The sequence below is a fragment of the Brassica oleracea genome, chromosome C6 (genome assembly GCF_000695525.1).
Source record: "Brassica oleracea var. oleracea cultivar TO1000 chromosome C6, BOL, whole genome shotgun sequence".
Lineage (NCBI taxonomy): Eukaryota > Viridiplantae > Streptophyta > Magnoliopsida > Brassicales > Brassicaceae > Brassica > Brassica oleracea.
In genome coordinates, this window is record NC_027753.1 from 13,506,741 (window position 1) to 13,511,502 (window position 4,762).

The 4,762-nt window shown below is 44.5% G+C and overlaps 1 pseudogene; it reads left to right on the forward strand.

Annotated features, from left to right (window-relative positions):
- Nucleotides 1-2,570: 2,570 nt before the first annotated feature.
- The window catches only part of LOC106297529, a 6,979-nt pseudogene continuing 4,787 nt past the window's right edge, over nucleotides 2,571-4,762 (forward strand).

Consider the following 4,762-nt stretch of genomic DNA (forward strand, 5'->3'; position numbering starts at 1 on the left):
AGAATGTGCAACTTAGCTCAGACCCATGAGGAAATGGAGTGGAGAGGAAACGAGTAAAGCCTTGGAGTCGGAGAGAGGCTTTGCGAGTTGGATATTTCACCTTATACATATTAGAAATAAAGATCACACTTTCTTCATGTTGAGTATTGTGAGAAGTGACGTATGTGTCCTTCAGGTTGATCGTATGTGATCATCGTTATTTTTTTGGTGTAATCGATACTGAGTATTTGGGGATCTGGGTTTTCCATAATCGAAGAGTATTATTCAGTTACTTGTGTGTGAGAGAGATTACATACAAGAGAGTGAGCATAACGAGAGTTCCTGTTTACAAACTTAACAAATTGGTGCGTTTGTGACTAGATCGAAACCTTGCGGTGTAATCTATGGCAGAATCAAGTCCCGCGTCAGTTGATTATGAAGGTTCCCCCGGCGATCATGAGATGGTGTTCATTCGCACTGAGTGGGAACGCTTAGCACATCACGCGGAGCTTACAGCAGCTCGTTTTACGGAGATGGATAAGCGCCTTGCGGCGTACGATACGCGTTTCGATGCGGTCGATCGTCTTTTTGATCAGCTTACCACGATCCTACTTCGAATGGAGAATAATCAGCTACCGGAGAAGGCTCAAGGAAAGGCGGTCGCTTCTGCAAGTGATTCTCCGAGCCCAGCGCTGTTTTCGTCTTCTCGATCGCCTCTTGACCATCACCCTCCTGGGTTTGGCGTTCCACCGTCTGTTTTCGAGAACCGTGACGGGTTACTGAAGAAGTTTGAGATGCCGGTTTTCTCTGGATCGAACCCATTCGGATGGATCGCTCAGGTTGAACGTTACTTTCGCTTTGGGCAGTTTCAAGGGATTGAGAGGTTGCAGATGGTCTCGATGAGTCTGGAGGGACCGGTCCTGAATTGGTTTAACGCAGAGATGGAGCATGATCCTTTCACGGACTGGCATCAATTCAAGCGTCGTTTGGTAGCACGTTTTCGCAAAGGAATGGAAGAGGACCCGGGCAAAAGGTTGTTTTCTCTTCATCAGACGGGGTCTATAGCTGATTATGTAAACCAGTTTGAAGAGCTACGTTCGATTGTTACGGGAGTTGATGAGAGAAATCTGGTTCATGTGTTCTTTAATGGGTTGAAACCTGAGTTTCAAGAGGTTATCAAGATGAAGGAACCACAGGGTCTTACTCAACATATTACAACGGTGATTGGTATGGAGGGTAGCGCCTTCTGCAAGTCCGTTAGTTTGGCTGTTCAGACCGATGAAGGAGGTTCACGGGGATCTTACTATCAGGGTACTAAAGCTACGAGTTTTGGTTCTCAGTCAGGGTATAAAGGAGTTGAAAGTGGGGATAACAAACAAGCTGCAGGTGGTTCTTTTCGACCACGAATGAAATACACCCCAGCGGAGCTGGATGCTATGCGAAGAGATAACATTTGTTTCAAGTGTAAGGGCCCGTACTCGAAAACTCACATTTGACCAAAGTATGAGCTTCACATTCTCACTGTGATTAATGGGTATGAGGTGGAGATTTTGGATGCGGGAGAAGCAGAGTGTGAAGTTAGTAGCGAGACTGATCAGGCGGAGCTTTCACTTAATGCATTTTTTGGTGTTGATACTCCTACTACTACGAAGCTTATGGGGTTCTTTGGTAACGTCAGAGCTATTGTGATGATAGATAGTGGTGCCACCCACAATTTTGTTTCTCCTCGAGTGGTGGAGGCGGCGAAATTACAGGTAGCCACAGACAAGCGTTTTCAAGTGTTGTTGGGCACGGGAGTCACGGTTGATGCATTAGGAGTCTGTCGGGGAGTTACTTTCTCTCTCCAAGATGCCTTCTTTGAGAGTGATTTTGTGTCTTTAGAACTGGGAAATGTGGATGTTATATTGGAGGTACAGTGGCTCCGTTGTTTGGGGAAGTGTTTAGTGGACTGGGAACGTCACGAGTGGTCCTTTAAGCACCACGGAAAGACAGTAACACTGCGAGGCGATCCCGCGCTAACACAGACAGCTGCTTCGTTAAAAGCTTTGCATGTTTCGGACCTTACTGAGGTTTTAGAGATGGGAACAACTTCAGTACCTGACTCTGTTCTGCTGCCTTCTATTTGCTCGGTGTTGGATAAATTTCAGGATGTGTTTGCAGTACCGCCTGGTTTACTTCCACTTCGAGGTCGAGAGCATGCAATTCACTTGCACCCGGGGGTTACTGCGATTTCAGTACGACCGTACCGTTATCCTCACGCTAGCAAGGAGGCCATGGAAGCTATGGTTACTGAGATGCTGCAGAATGGTATTATTCGACCCAGTAGGAGCCCTTTCTCGAGTCCGGTGCTGTTAGTACGGAAGAAGGACAAGACTTGGCGTTTTTGTGTGGATTATAGGGCGGTGAATCGAGTCACTATTCCAGACAATTATCCTATTCCAATGATTGATCAATTATTGGATGAGCTTCATGGAGCTTGTGTTTTCTCGAAGATTGATTTACGGTCCGGTTACCATCAGATACGAATGCGGGAGGAGGATATTTAAAAAACGGCTTTCTGGACTCATGAGGGTCATTACGAGTTTTTCGTTATGCCTTTTGGCCTCACCAACGCTCCAGCGACGTTTCAGGCTTTGATGAACGAGATTTTTTGGCCTTATCTTCACTGGTTTGTGTTGGTCTTCTTTGACGATATCTTGATCTACAGCTCGTCTGTTGCAGAACACGAGGAGCACTTGGCAGTGGTGTCGAAGGTCTTACGGGAACATTCTTTGTACGCTAACCGTAAGAAGTGTACCTTTGGCCAAGCTCAAGTTGATTATCTGGGCCATATCATCTCTGCTGAGGGCGTGTCTACGGACCCTGCAAAGACTGAAGCCATGCGCATATGGCCTATTCCTCGTTTTGTCAAGAATTTGCGTGGGTTTATGGGGCTCACAGGCTATTATGGCCGCTTCGTGAAGGACTATGGAGTACTGGCCCGTCCTCTCACTGCCTTGTTACGTAAGGACCAGTTCTCTTGGTCAGCGTTGATATCTTGCACATTTGCATTGTTTTAACTCTTCATTCTTGTATGTTTTGATCATTTAGATTATGGATTATGCATTTTAGTTTCCTTTTTGCATTGCATAAGTCTTTATCAGGTGTTGGAGTGTCCATTGGAGTTCTTGGAGATACTTGTAAGCATTTGGGATAAAAAAGGGAGTGGAAAATGTTGTTTGAGCGAGCAAAGCACCGGAGCGGATTACGGGAGCGATCTACGAAACCCGCTCCAGACGAAATGAAGACAGCGCGACCTCTTGCACTGGGGTGAGGCACCCGCTCCGAGCTCAACCTCTTGTCGACAACTTTTGAGAAGTAGAGCGACCTGGTGGAGCGACGTCCCGCACCCGCGCGCGACTTGAAAACGTGAAGATGGCATTTAGAGCGACGTCCCGTAGCGGGGTTATTAACCCGCTCCAGATGTGGAGCGACCTGGTGGAGCGACGTCATGGACCCGCGCATGATTTGAAGACGTGAAGCAAACATATTGGAGCGACGTTACGGAGCGAGGTGACTAACCCGCTCCAGATGTGGAGCGACCTGGCGGAGCGACCTACTGTACCCGCGGCGTGTATTTTCTTTTGATAAAAAATTCATGTTTTATTTGGGTCTTTTAGGTTGTTGACTGAGCCCATTAGGTTTTAGAAGTCATATAAATATTCTCTAAACCTAATGTTAGAATCTAATCTTTTTTTCGATCTAATCACAAAGAACCTTTAGGTAAAAGATCTAATCTTGATCATTATCTTGTGTGATTGCTTAGTTATATTGATCACTAATCATGATTAACACCAAATCATCATTGATTCTTGGTTTATCATGAATATTAGTGAGTAGTCATCTTTGAATTCATGGGTTAGAGAGATTAAGGGTGATTAAACTAGATCTAAGGTGTTTTAGTATAGATCCATCTTGTTCCTTGCTAGTACAGTGCTTTATTGCAATTTTAGAGTTGGCCTCTCTAAAGTTGAGCTCTAGGCATTTCATACCCGAAAGGTGTTTGATGAAATGCCTGAACCAACTCTCCTAAGTTTTTAACATTCTTTACCAAAGAGATTTGATGTTAAAGGTGTTAAGATGGCTAATGGACTTGGAATTAATGATTGCTTAGATAATATTCAACCAAAGAAATTTGATGCTTGAGTTATCTTAGTGAACTTTGTTCTTTATTGCATTTTAGTAGTATTCTAGTTCAAAATCATCTCACCAATTGATAGCATTTAGATTAAGCATGGTCTTTCATTCCCTTTGCTTTAGAATCACCTAGAACTGGTTTGACATCCTTTATACTATAACATTTGATTAAGAGCCTTGAAAACTTTTATCATCAAATTGGCGCCGTTGCCAAATTCTAAGTTGATTGTGTCATTTAGATTTAGTCACTTGCTTGAGACTAAGTCAATTTTTGTTTAATTGTGTTATTGCTTCTCCTTCTTTTTCTCCCTTTGCATTTCAGGTGTATGATCACAAGAAGCAGAGGTGCAACAAACCTAGTTCTAAGAATGGAAGACATTAGAGCACTTGAGAGGGAGATTGCAAGACAGAGAACAGAAGTAGAGCAACATGCTCACTTGCAAAGGTTGGGGTTTGATATGGAGAATCTGCCTCAAGATGGTGATGCCCTAGGGGGCATTGATCCAAGAGCTAATCACCTTAGACCACAGCGCCAGCCACAACATCCACCACGCCAAGCTCGTGCCATTGGAGCCTATGATCAACCTCACATTAATGGTCATAGGTT